Source organism: Dicentrarchus labrax, unplaced genomic scaffold, assembly GCF_905237075.1.
Source record: "Dicentrarchus labrax unplaced genomic scaffold, dlabrax2021, whole genome shotgun sequence".
Taxonomy (NCBI): Eukaryota; Metazoa; Chordata; class Actinopteri; family Moronidae; genus Dicentrarchus; species Dicentrarchus labrax.
Genome location: NW_026136706.1, coordinates 28,792,435 through 28,807,342, shown reverse-complemented (window position 1 = coordinate 28,807,342; position 14,908 = coordinate 28,792,435). Strand labels below are relative to the sequence as shown.

The 14,908-nt window shown below is 41.1% G+C and overlaps 1 long non-coding RNA gene across 1 annotated transcript; it reads left to right on the top strand.

The window, feature by feature from the left end:
- On the top strand, positions 1–10,322 carry LOC127365391 (uncharacterized). The gene is made up of 2 exons (XR_007885193.1): positions 1–1,521; positions 9,933–10,322. It is a non-coding gene; the product is annotated as an uncharacterized LOC127365391 (long non-coding RNA).
- Positions 10,323–14,908: the final 4,586 nt, after the last annotated feature.

The window sequence follows — 14,908 nt, the reverse complement described above, 5'->3', positions numbered from 1 at the left end:
AGAGCGTTATTGCCTGTCTAAAAGTCATGTGCAATGGCTAAGATAGGCTTGTATATGTTCAGTATGTCTCTCTATGGTACCTTGTTGTGTTGTCAGTCTTCAGAGGTCTTCACAATTTACTCTATAATTACATTCTCCTCTGCCCACTACACAGACTGTTTACTTCACTCTGAATGAGCCAGAGTGCAAATCATTCCCAGGACTGCCAGATGAACCATGTATTTTACTTCCATCAGACCTTTATTACATTCAGACAAACCAGTAAAGTCACAAAAGTGGCGGTCTGCATTCATATGCAAGCACACATACATCATGCATGAGGGAAGCAGATGCTTAAGAGCTTTAAGATGCACTTAAAACATATGCTGCACATGGTGATCACATGTGCAACTGACACACTGACCCCAACATCAAGCATCCAGCTGATCTGAGAAATGATACATATTCATTCAGTTTCTGAAGTTTACAACATGATTTCTTTTACTAAGCAGGACACAATACAGCACAAACTGTACATCAGGTCAGTATCTCAGCTGGATTAAATCAAGAGATAATGCAAATGGTGGTGAGCCCACCCCAGGAAAATCTTGGGAAACAAACAACACTATCTTTGGGAAAACAGTTTGTTGTCTCTGTTTTGTTTAACTGATGGTAGCTTTTTAAAACAGCACTTTGACATCTATCACTTAGTCTTGTGTCATTTTCCTGTTCCTGTTTTACCCTTGAAGTGCCCCACAACTACAAAACACTGCTACAGCGTGCTGTCTGAATGCTAGCTGACACTAGAAGGATGTTTTCACATTCATCTGCTGAAAGTGGAAAGTTTCCCTGAGCTCATTGAAAATCAGATTTTAAGGGGCGGGGCCTACCAGCAGGATTTGTGACATCACAAATAGTCAGGAAGTCAGTCCTGGTCCAGTATCAACTTGTACAGTGTGATGTAGAAACTTGAAGCCACCAGTGCACATCCACTGAGAATGGACTTTACAGTGAAGTAGGAGACATCTTGTGTCCAGCAGGAAAACTTTAGAAATCAACAACATTTGTATATTCAGAGATTCTGGAAGTTTTAATGAGGCAGAAGGAGGAGATTACTGTTTAAGGATTTTAATGTGGAAATTATAGTTTTGTTTTACAGAAAAAAATCAGACACACATTATTGTTCCAAGCAGACTATTTGTATATATGTCTTAATACATGTATGGAGGGGTTGTTTAAGTTATTTAACTTCATATGCATATTTATACTAAATTCAAAAACAGTATAATATAAAATCTGTATATGGTATTAATATGTATGTAGGCATGCCTCAGGCATGATAAAGCTTATAGTTAGGGCTGGATCAGGTGAGTCCTGAACCATCCCTTAGTTATGCTGCTATAGGCCTAGACTATCAGGGGATTTCCCATGATGCACTGAGCTCCTCCCTTCCTCTCTCTTTCTGCACTCATTCATGTTCCATTAATGCATGTTACTAACTTCACTTCTTCCCCGGAGTTCTTGTGCTTTCTCGTCTCGCAGGTTCTCATGGATCCTGGTGGAGCCTCCTGCCATGGTCCTGCTTGACTGCCATTGCTAATATCACTGATATTATTGTTATTATTATTATTACTATTATTATTACTACAGATACTATTATTACTATAATCACTGCTCATTGTCCCCCATCGTTGTTGTCGTCGCCATCATCTTTTTCATGTTCATCATCATTATCACCATCAGTCACTACTATAAGTTGTTGCTACTGTTGTTGCTGTGCACCTCTGTCTGTCTGTCTGTCTGTCTGTCTGTCTCTCTGACCACCACCCACCTAGAGCCGAAGGGTCTGTCCTAGGTTTCTGCCTTTTAACAGGCAGTTTTTCCTTGCCCCCGTCTCCAAGGTCTTGCTCATGGTGGTACTGTTGGGTCTCTGTAAATAATGTTATAAAGAGTTCGGTCTAGACCTGCTCTATTTGAAAAGTGTCCTGAGATAACTTCTGTTATGAATTGGCGCTATATAAATAAAATTGTATTGAATTGAATTGAATTGAATTGAATTGAATTGAATTGAGTCTCCCCTTCTCCCCGTTCTGTTCAAATCTTCACAAAGTCTGTCATCCCACGCCCATCTGTGCCTCACATATTCTGTTCAAAGGCCTTCTTGGTGAGTGTAACATGTCTGAAACTCCACTGACATCTTGAGTTCTTTTCGAGATTTACAGACATCAACTAGAGATGTATGTTTCTGTGTTTTGAGGTCTCAGTTAAAGATGTCGTCATCACTTCAAGCTTAGAAGAAAGCATCAGCTTTTTAGAGCTCAATATTAATACATTTGGATATACATATACACTGATATACATATCAGCTCTGCAACAGAGCAACTTAGTGGAAATATGAGATGATGTTTGGGAAACAGTGTCTCACTCAACAGTGACATCCTGACCCTAATGAAGTTTTGTTGACGCAGCACGTCCAGTCTAGGGCTGCATTCATAAAGACAATGACCTTCGACCTTGCCCCTTCACCTTTGAACTCTCCTTCTGTTTCATCAGCCCGCTGACAGGTCGGTGAGAGAGCAACCTGTCACATGCTACACACATACACAGAGTGCACACAGACAAATCGATTTACATTTTAACAGGAAGAATTCCATATGATGCAAAATGATGGACTGCAGCGGAGTGTGCTGGCCTTTGAAACCATTGACTATAAATACAAAAGCAGATTAGTGACCTCATGAACATGATACCATTGACGCCTAGACTAGGTGTAGGTAACCTGCAGCTGCAGAGCGGCATGCAGCTCTTCAGCCCCTTTCCAGTGCCTTACGATGGCTTTGACAAACTATTATATGAAAATGAATAACATCTCTGTTTGGTTTTTTTAGGCCTAAAGGGATTTTTTAAAATGTATTTTGGGGGGTTTGATTGCCTTTAATCAACAGTGACAGCTGTAGAGAGACAGGAATGGGGGAGAGAGAGGGGATGACACACAGCAAAGGGCTACAGATCAGAGTCAAACCTTTGGTCATTGAAGCAAGGACTCTGCCGTGGACTCAGCAAATACACACCAAATAAAACAAATGTTTTGACAACTAAAATGCTGTCCTGACCTGGCACCTTTTCCTCTATATTTTGAGAAAAGTGTCTCTATCTCTAGTATTCTATAATAGTGCATGGATAGATTTGTTTGCTTTCACTGCTGGCGCCGGCTCTCAACATGCTGTGCCATTAGTGAGTCATAACGGTATGTTTGAACTGCAGTGAGAAATCAGCATTAAGGCCTTTTTACTTGAAAAGTTTACAAACTTTTCTTTGTAAACAGTGTCACAGCTCTTGTCAATCAGATTTATTTGTCTTTTTAATTACTCTGTCTGGAGCTCTTTTGATGGTAAAGGTTGCTGTCCTCTGGCCCTGATGGTAGAAAAATAAGTCCACGAAAATGGACTTAACATAATGTATTCATCACTTTTGTGCATGTCACACAGCTGTTCCGATTAAATGTAGTGCAGCATGTAAACACCAGACCGTATTAATTCAATTTCAATTCAATTTTATTTGTATAGCACCATCTCATAACAGAAGTTATCTCAGGACGCTTTTCAAATAGAGCAGGTCTAGACCGAACTCCTTATAACATTATTTACAGAGACCCAACAGTACCACCATGCGCGTCATCCCATGACAACAGTTGACCTGAAATCTTCAATCAGAATGATTTTAGTCAGAATGAAAAAAAAGGTGCATGTAATCACAAACCGAATCCATAGAAATTACCCAACAGGTGCAGACAAAAACATGAGAGAGGCAAAAACTGTTCTTTAATTGGTGTCTGCTCTATTCCTCCCAACGTGATTCAGAAGCAGACTCCTTGACCATATCCACCCACAAACCTAATGAAAGAGAGGACCGGGTTTAGAAATAAAAGAGAAGTGCTTAAACATGACTGAAATAACCTTATGATTCTTATATGTCATCATTCAGTGGAGCTCAGCAGGGACATCAGAACTATTTGACCGAGCAATATGCAGAGGATGATACAGGTCAGACACTGACTTTAGAGTGGATCCCCCACACCTCTTTTCTCACCCTCAGTTCATTGTTCTTTTCATGTGTACTACTGTGTTTTTTCCACTTCAACAGACCGTGACTTCACATTTGAAAACACAGAGCAGCTGTGAAAGAATGTGAGGGTGCATGCGTGTGTTCGTAGCTCCTGGTTGTGGAGCTTAATCCCAACCACAAGTGTTTTGCTGATACCAGAGACCCCATCTGCTTCTGTTACACACACCTTGTGCAAACAGCATAGAATGAAAACCCACTGGAGAGTAAAGGAATGATTTATTGTATTTCTTTTACATTTAATAGTTTATGATGTACTGCAGAGGGAGGGAGACAGAGAGATGAGGCCGTAGGCTGGGAGAAATACCCCTTTGCAAGAAAAACAGCAAATGCTGCATACCAGGTCATAATTACCGAAATGATTATTATTCCTCATGGTTGTGTCACTACAGATACTTAGCATTTCACTTCAAAGATTAGCTAAAGCAAAGTTAGCTCAATCATCATACTGAATTATCTTTTTAGGACTGAATTACCTTTTAGGAATGGATAAGATTCAGTGATCCGCTTCGGTGCACCAGCATCAAAGTTCAAGATGCGATTGCTAATGTGCATTGGATACAATTTAGGATGAAATCAAGTCAGGCATTTTTGTGATGGTCCTTGACATAAAAAAGGTTTGGGAACCTCTGCTCTAACACATAGTAATAATATGCATTTTATATATATATATATATATATAAAACAAAAGGTGAGCCCTGTCAAGAGCCAGTGTTTGGTTTTTCCGCTCTGGGCTACTGTAGAAACACGGCAGTTTAACATGGCGGACTCCGCCAGAAGAGGACCTGCTCCCTCTGTAGATATAATATAGCTCATTCTAAGAAAACACAATGATTCTTATTTTCAGATGATTATACACTAATGAAAACATACCTATAAATATTATATTCCATTTCTGACAACAGACCTTCCTAAATGTTACACACTGAACCTTTAAGGACTCTGGTGTATAGGAATGAAATTGGGAAAGAAAAGGGATTTAGAATATTGGGATGGTGGCATTTAAAAACTTTTAGAGCCCATCATGAGAACACTCTGCACAGAGAAAATCCATTAAATGAATTCTCAGTAGCAGCTGTCAGGCACAGGATCTTCTCCATTCTGAAAAGCTTTTATTTACATCAACCCGACATGGCAGACAACCTACCCATTGAGACGTGAATAGATTCTTCAGTAAAGCTTGCTCAACTAAGTAGCCTCTAAGTGTGTTAAGCCACCACTGTCTGTGGGTGTGTATTAGGATGATTATGTTCATGTGTAAACCAGGCTTGGACCGATGACCTCCTGGCTGTGACTCGGTTTCCCCGAGTGCTGCACTGTGAGGCTGAAGCCATTCATCATGTCAATAGGGAGCCTTTCATAGGGGTGAGACATCATAGAGGGCCTGTGGTGTAGGAGGACAGACCATGAGTCAGTCCCCACATGGAGCTGCTCAGGCCATGGCTTCCTGCTTAATGACCCGAACATGTGGTGCTTTCAAATCCTACTTGTTCTGTTTGCTCTGTGGAGCACAGCAGATATATTACAGAAATAACTTGTTTAAGACTCATCCATGAGATTTATCGGCATGGTCATGGAGGATATTGTTACAGGCTGAAAATGATGCATTTCTCACACATATGTTAAGGATTGTTTTACTTTTTTGTGGAATTTCCTCCTTCCTTTTTTTGTTTTGTGTGGAAGACCTAGAGATTGTTAAGCCCTGTGAGGCAAATATCTCTACTATCAATGTTGAAAGAAGTATTCAGATGCTTAAAAGTAGTAATACAACAATGTAAAAATACTCAATTTGTATATCACATTAAAAATTTTACTCAAGTGGAAGTTGGAAGTACAGAAGTATTATTAGCAAATATAGCTTAATATCAATAATATCAAGTAAAAATACTTATTTCAAATACATATACACACGTACATAAATTACATTGAAACTCTAGAGTGGATTTATCATTTTCATGACCCTAAATGACATTCCATACCTGTACAAAGTGAAGTCTTTGAACAAGGCCAGGCTGATCCAAGCCACCCACTGTTTAAACAGTTAAAGTTGCTTCCGTCTGGCCACAGGCTCATTCTACCAAAGTCAGGACCAGCAAATTGAAATATTAATTTGTTCCTGCTGCAAATGGCCTTGAAATGATGGTTGATTGATTATGCATGTACTGCTGGCAGTACAACAAATTCCCCTTAAGGGATAATAAAGCTACTCTTGAAAACTACTTGTTTAGGTTTAGGAAAAGATTGTGGTTTGGGTTAAAATATGTACGTAACATAACGTAAGTTAAGTAAAATATGTAACGTAAGTAAAGTAAGGTAAGTTAAAAAGAAGTCAACACTGACTTTTGGTTTTAGACAGGACACGAACAGCGGTCTCCTGAGTTTATTGGACCTCTCTCACTACCTCCCACCTCCTTTATATGTGGTCTTTCTCGCTCTCTTTACTATGTCAACTGACTTCAATGGCACATTAAAGCATTACACCAGACAGGCACATCCAGAAATGAACCTAGTGGGTACCTACAGCGTCATAGTTTAAAGCATAGGGCCACTGACCAAGCTGCCATATTTGATGATATATGTCTCATATATGTCATATGTTTTGTGTTAATTAACCTGCAAAATAACTAGTACCTGTAGTTAAAGGCTCCCTACAATCAGGGGCATTTTCAGACTTTTTTGACCAAGTGAAGTGGTGCACTGACTTATGCAGGAGTGGCACGTATATATCATTTACTAAGTGAAAATGACACATTTATACTACATGCAAAAAACTCATGGGTACCCATAGGACCCATTTTCATTCAGATATCTTGAAGTCAGAGGTGGCCATGCCAATATTTCCATTGCCAAAAATGTAGCCTAACTTTGGAGCGTTATTAAGCCCAGTTTTAGTTTCCTGAGGAGCTTATGGTCTCAATCTCTAGTTTCAGTCTCTTCTATACATTATGATGTTCATTTAGTAAATGATGGTCCCATTTAGAGGAAAATAAACAAGTATTACAAAGTAATATAAGAAAACGCAGAACTCAAGGCTTCAAAACATTACTCCACAAACAGACCAACTTCCCCACAAGGGGAAGGTAGAATCAGAGCCTACAGGCGGATGTTGGGTGGAGGTGGGGCTTTTTTTAAAATGCAACATGAACAGCAGCAGCAGTAGCAGCAAGTGACAGCATAGCTTTCAGGTGAGCAGCGTGGCAGAAGACATGAAGCAAAAGAATGATCAGAGTATAATCAAAAGGATGTGTTGGATATGCTGTATGTTGCAGTGAGAGGAGTAGGCCATGTGAATGGACTCGAGTTGACTCGAGTTGACACCTAAGCTAGCTTGTAGGCTTTGGTTCATTGCAGTAGAAGTAGAGGTAGAAGCACAATGGAGGATGAAAACATGAAAATACTCAAGTAAAGTATGTGAAAATTGTACATCAGGGCAGTCCAAAGTGGATGTATTTTTCCACCAATGCCTACTCTCAGAGCTCCGGAAACTTTCATTGTATTATGTATGTATGAATGACTCAACAGGTACTGACTACACTAAGAGTGATCAAATGTGGCGGTTTGAACTTTCACCTCCATATCAAGTTCTGACAGCTAGAGGGAACACTGGAGAGAATAATTTAGTTAGGTGGCATGTGATGTGGGTGGAGTCACGGCCACTTTGGCGGAGCCAGTTGCAATGAGCCGCATCCGCAACTCAGCGGGACAAAGCGCATTCCTGCATTGCATTAGTTTTGAATAAAGAAGGGGGAAAGAATGTTGCCTGATATATCTCGGGTATGGGAGACCACACTGTATCCCAAATCCATTCCATGTGCGCTTTTGTTGCTGGTATGCTAATAATTTTACTGCAGTGAAACCTTTGGAATGTGCAAAGGAAGCTGTGGAACAATAACAAGGAGATTCTTTGAAGGAAAAGGCACTACAGTAGCATTGTTTTCAACGTTTTATTTGAATTGTATTCAAATTGTAGGTGACTTAAAAAAAAAAAAAAAAGTGATTTTAAGATATGTTGAAACTTTAATGATTCCCATGTGGAAAGTGAATCCTCCCAGCGGTGCCAGGAAACAGCAAAACACAAGAGAATATACAGTTAATCAACACAGAAATAACCCTATAGGCATCTACTGAGGCAAACATAAATGAAAGCAGAATATGTATTACAATAAAATCTGAGAATATGTGGCATTTCTGTACTCTGGAGTCTGGTTGTTAGGTATACTGCGACGCAGATTGTATAATGACTTGCAGACTTCCATGTTGGGAAAGCACAGGGACTATTAACCTTGAATACAAGCCACATGCACACACACACACACACACACACACACACACACTGCTAAAATCCAAACACATATCAAAATAAAAATCCCATGCCTTGCGGAAGGAAATTGCAGATATATAATAGAGCACAGATGAGGATGATAATGAAATCTGGCTACATTGCAGTACAAAGACATCCAGATCCAGGGTGAACAGTGGATGTTTCTCTTGGATTTGAAGGTTGATGATGCTTGATAGGCATCTTTAATAAGCTTGTAAATGTGTCAGACCTTTGGATAATTATAACTTAGGAGGAAATGTCCCTCTCCCTAAATTTGATTAAATGATTCCTCGTTGTTTGGATAAATTACTGTATCAACTCGTTTAAAAGATAAAAATATCTTAATACATTTCCTCATCTAATCATGGTCGTTTTTTTTTTCCATTACAAGCTATTTTGATTTGGGCTGTCCAGCATTACAATGTGCTCCCATTAAAGGTCCAGTCTGTAACATTTAGGAGGATCTATTGTCAGTAATGGAACATAATATTCATAGGTATGTTTTCATTAGTATTTGATAATATTATATATGAAAATAACAATTGTTTTATTACTTTAGAATGAGCTGTTTTTTATCAACAGATGCCGCGTGTCGCCCTTCTGTAAAGTCTGCCATGTGAACTATGCATGTTTCGTGTCCACCATAGTTTCTCCTACGTGCAGTAATCCCTGCATAGGTATGGCACAATGGTATTTATAGGACAACACTTGCATTAAATACATTTTAAGATACGCCCCTGCTTTGTGACAATAAAATTGATCACTTTTAATCCTTAAGTTTAAGTAAAAGTAACTTGGCATAAGTCTGTATCATTCAGACATCAGACATGTATCATTTGTGAATCAGAATCAGGTTTATTGCCAAGTAGGAGAATTTGCCTTGGTAAGTTAGTGAATAACAATGAAACATAGAGGAATAAAAAATAGACAGTAAAAAGAGTCAATATATACAAATATATATAGAGAGACAATGTACAATGTACAACACACATCTCTCCTGTACTAGCTACTCTGCATTGGCTCCCTATAAAATGTAGATTTGAATTTAAAATCCTCCTCCTCACCTATAAAGCTCTTCATGGTCAGGCCCCTTCATATCTTAAAGAGCTCATAGTACCCTATTACCCCACTAGAACACTACGTTCTCTGAATGCTGGGCTACTTGTGGTTCCTATAGTCTCTAAAGTAGAACAGGAGCCAGAGCCTTCAGTTACCAAGCTCCTCTCCTGTGGAACCAGCTTCCAGTTGTGGTTCGGGAGGCAGACACCCTCACCACATTCAAGAGTAGGCTTAAGACATTCCTCTTTGATAAAGCTTATAGTTAGGGCTGGATCAGGTGAGTCCTGAACCATCCCTTAGTTATGCTGCTATAGGCCTAGACTATCGGGGGATTTCCCATGGTGCACTGAGCTACTCTCTTCCTCTCTCTTTCTGCACTCATTCATGTCCCTTTAATGCATGTTACTAACTCCATTTCTTCCCCGGAGTTCTTGTGCTTCTCGTCTCGCAGGTTCTCATGGATCCTGGTGGAGCCTCCTGCCATGGTCCTGCTTGACTGCCATTGCCAATACTGTTGTTGCTGTGCACCTGTCTGTCTGTCTGTCTCTCACTCTCTCTCTCTGCCTCTCTCTCTCTCTCTCTCTCTCTCTCTCTCTCTCTCTCACCCCAACTGGTCGAGACAGACGACCACCCACCTAGAGCCGGAGGATCTGTCCTAGGTTTCTGCCTTTTAACAGGCAGTTTTTCCTTGCCCTTGTCGCCAAGTGCTTGCTCATGGTGGTACTGTTGGGTCTCTGTAATTAATGTTAAAGAGTTCGGTCTAGACCTGCTCTATTTGAAAAGTGTCCTGAGATAACTTCTGTTATGAATTGGCGCTATACAAATAAAATTGAATTGAATTGAATTGAATTGAATATGTTGAATACTTAAAATGAAATAAAATAAAGTATGAAGCATGATATTTGCATAAAGTCTAAGGGAAGTGCATTAATAGATAGATAGATAGATAGATAGATAGATAGATAGATAGATAGATAGATAGATAGATAGATAGATAGATAGATAGATATTCCTTTATTTGTCCCACATAAATACATAAGAACAGTGGCATGCACAAGGGGGGGCAATTGTTGAAAAACGCGTGCTAAAGTGCCCTCCTGGGAGCCAAAATGTGTGCTAAACTGCCCTCAAGTGCCCTCTTGGGAGCCAAAACGCGTACTAAAGTGCCCTCAAGTGCCCTCTTGGGAGCCAAAACGGTGCTAAAGTGCCCTCTAGGGAGCCAAAATGTGTGCTAAACTGCCCTCAAGTGCCCTCTTGGGAGCCAAAACGCATGCTAAAGTGCGCTCTTGGGAGCCAAAATGCGTGCTAAACTGCCCTCAAGTGCCCTCTTGGGAGCCAAAATACGTGCTAAAGTGCCCTCAAGTGCCCTCTTGGGAGCGAAAACGGTGCTAAAGTGCCCTCTTGGGAGCCAAAACGCGAAAGTGCCCTCCTGGGAGCCAAAATGCGTGCTAAACTGCCCTCAAGTGCCCTCTTGGGAGCCAAAACGCGTACTAAAGTGCCCTCAAGTGCCCTCTTGGGAGCCAAAACGGTGCTAAAGTGCCCTCTAGGGTGCCAAAATGTGTGCTAAACTGCCCTCAAGTGCCCTCTTGGGAGCCAAAACGCATGCTAAAGTGTGCTCTTGGGAGCCAAAATGCGTGCTAAACTGCCCTCAAGTGCCCTCTTGGGAGCCAAAACACGTGCTAAAGTGCCCTCAAGTGCCCTCTTGGGAGCGAAAACGGTGCTAAAGTGCCCTCCTGGGAGCCAAAACGCGTGCTTAAGTGCCCCTCCTGGGAGCCAAAACGCGTGCTAAAGTGCCCTCAAGTGCCCTCTTGGGAGCCAAAACGGTGCTAAAGTGCCCTCTAGGGAGCCAAAATGTGTGCTAAACTGCCCTCAAGTGCCCTCTTGGGAGCCAAAACGCATGCTAAAGTGCGCTCTTGGGAGCCAAAATGTGTGCTAAACTGCCCTCAAGTGCCCTCTTGGGAGCCAAAACACGTGCTAAACTGCCCTCAAGTGCCCTCTTGGGAGCCAAAACGGTGCTAAAGTGCCCTCTAGGGTGCCAAAACGCATGCTAAACTGCCCTCTTGGGAGCCAAAACGCGTGCTAAAGTGCCCTCAAGTGCCCTCTTGGGAGCCAAAACGGTGCTAAAGTGCCCTCCTGGGAGCCAAAACGCGTGCTAAAGTGCCCTCAAGTGCCCTCTTGGGAGCCAAAACGTATGCTAAACTGCCCTCAAATGGCCTCTTGGGAGCCAAAACGTGTGCTAAACTGCCCTCAAATGACCTCTTGGGAGCCAAAATGCATTCTAAAGTGTCCTATTGGGAGGCAAAATACACTAAATTACCCTCTTGGGTGGAAAAAACACTCAACTGCCCTCTTCTAAGTTCTATTATTAGGTAGAGAAGCCTATTGCATGTTTAAGGAGGAGCTACCTCACTACGTCTTGTGGGAATAGCTTTTCAAAGCTAGCCAGTAAAGTTCAAAGTTGGGTTAGCATTGCATATCAGAGTTTCCGCCAGCTTTAAGTTGACTCCCCGCCGGGCTAAGCATCTGGGATCATTTTTAAAAATGCTTTCTTGAAAATGCCTTTTAAACTTCAGCTTGCAAGTTAAGGACAGAAAGTCTTGTTAGTAGGCTAATGCTATTGAGTAGGCTAGTGGCTAATGCTAGCAGCTAGTTGAGAGGGAGAGAGAGAGAGACCAGTGTGATGATCAGCTAAGTAGAACAGAGCTGGGTGAGCATTATAAACTGTGAATGTAGCGTTAGTGTATATTAGGATACACTTTACAATAAAAATAGATAATGCAGTCAAAGCAGATTTCCTGAATTGTGTGAAGGCTAGATACATTTAGGCTAGCTCATTTTAGAGCCATGAATGAGCCCAGTTTATTCCACGGAGCAGTAAATGTGTCTCACACCTTTTCAACAGCTATGGCTTAAGCTTTGATATTGTTTTATTTTAATTCAATTTCTTTTGTTGCTGTTGAAAACACAGCATTCAGGAGTGCACACTGTCTGATTCTCTATGACACATTACTGTTGCGATGACTTTTATGTTGGGCCCTTTGTTGATCTATATTGAGCCAGAACTATATCTCACAGAACCAGTTTGGATTATCTGGTGTTAATATGGTGTTAAAATGCACTAGAATACAGGAAATGGCTTCTACTTAATTGAAAATGTTCTGGGGGAAGACCCCCAGACCCCGGGGATTTATTTCCTTCATACATCCATGTCGCTGTGTGTTCTTCACTGTCCAACGTTGAAATCCACACAGTTCTCGTGGATGCTGAATCTTACAGCAAACTAAACTGAGTAGTAGTGTCTGTCTAGTTAGTCTGTTTTAAAGCTATATAATGTGCCATTTGTATAACATATAAAACGTGTCTAAAGTGCCCTCTACAGTAGTGAGGATGTTAATGTGCCATTTTTTTCTTTCCGCCCCTGCCCATCAAAAAGTCTGTGCACGCCACTGCATAAGAACACATAAGAATACATAAGAACATTGAATATTCATGACTAAATAAGCATTAATCAACATTAAAGGTATGGGAAAGCATCCTTAGTTATTACTTACAGGTCCAGTGTTAGGATTTTGTGGCATCAAGCAGTGTTGTTGCTTTTAGAACACCAGCACCTCTCACAGTATCTTTGCCTCACATTTCTCCCTTCGTACCCCTCCCCTTTCTAAACCTCTGCTTTATACCAATAGACACATCACTGTGGCAGAACATACCATATAACTCTTTATTATATTGCACAGTTTGTGCAGGCCTTAGCTCCAAGCAAATATGAATGGATGATCTCACAGTCACTGTCTGCCTGTGCTGAGAGGTTAATAACAGCCAAATCATGAATGCTTCTGTTTGAAGAAGGGATTTTTTTCATTCTGCGTGGGTAGAAAAACTGTAGTGCAGGTCATGGTCAACCAAGCAGAGAGAAAACCTTCCTGAGCTGAAAAGGCTGTGGGTCAGAGGACAAGGTCTCACTGAAATAAAGTGAGTGTGAGAGAAATACCAAGCTCACAGTGAATGCAGTATGTTGAACACACTGTAAGTTTGCTGTGCGATGCAGAAAACTCCTCAAACTAAGGAGTAAGCCATGTGTTGGAAGCAGTGTTTGGCTTTCTCCCAAAGAATGTTTGGGAGAGCTTCATTGCAAATGTAAAATAAGATAAGAAACCTGCATATTGCAGTAGTTGGACATGCAGCATGATAATATGTTCTTTCTCTTTCACACATTATCAGTCAAATCACTGTAAGGCCTTTGGCCTGAAGCTGAAGGCAAGAGGTTTAGAATATAGATTTTTGACTTTAAAGTGAGTTTCAAGTTGTCAAGATCAAAAGTTACAGAGACTTGCTTTTTATGCTGTTGGAATACTAAAACCAGAAATATAAGAATGAGGGAGTAGATGGTGGTCAGAAGAAGACTGTCAATCCAAGAAAATGCCCAAAACTTGTCATAGGATGACACAGTATTTGATTTCACAAGGCTCTCTCCAGCGACTAAGAGACAGTCTTATATTTGCTCTTGTCCGGCCGCCCCTTGTTTGGTCACTCTATTTCTCTCTTCTTAGTTTTTTTTTTGGCCTTTACATTTACATTGCCTGCTCGCCTGGCTTATGGTGCCCAATCCGGGCCTGAAAACCTTGGCAGCAATGATTCAGTTTTACCAAAATGAATGACGTAGTCGGTGGTTTTTGACTTGTGACGTTAGGGGGGCCTTTCACACAGAGATGCACGTCGCACCAGGCGTGTGCTCCTCTCTTGAGCCACACATAAGGCTTAAATATTCTCGTTTGGTTCTCGCTTACAATGTGACCTGTGGGTTTTTGCTGCAGATCATCCTCTAGGTTGGTGAATAGGTTAGTAAGCTAGCTAGTTAGCAATTGGAGAATGAGAACTCTATAGAGATAGATTGCTACAGCTGCGCCTGTAGCAATGCATCTCTCGTTAAGAACATGCCCCAATCTGGAGCCAAAGGTTACATAGTGTGAGAACAGGTGTAGGGGGCACAGGGAATGACAACTGTATCGTCCAAATATTTTTGAAGCTGTGATTTTATGGTAGTAAAGTTACATAATGTTACTTTAAGACGGGAAGCCACTGTTCCCTTTATGTTACCTACTGACAATGGTTTGTTATTACCATGACCACACTTAGAATAATAGCTTTTCTGTTATCTGGAGTGAACATCTCCTCACACACATCTGTTTCTGTAAGCCCTTGCTCATCTAGCCTCTAAGTCTGAGCTGACCGATCATGGCCTCCACAGGAGTAGAAATGGATAAGTTTCCAGTAAAGAATTTAAAAAGCTCCAAAAATCCACAGTTATCACAACCATAAATCTCCCTTATGTAGCAACATTCAGAGACTGATGGATGGGAGGGTGCAGCAGACAGTGCAGATCTGTCTTAGACAAGTATTTTATGGTGCATGAATATTTATGCTCAG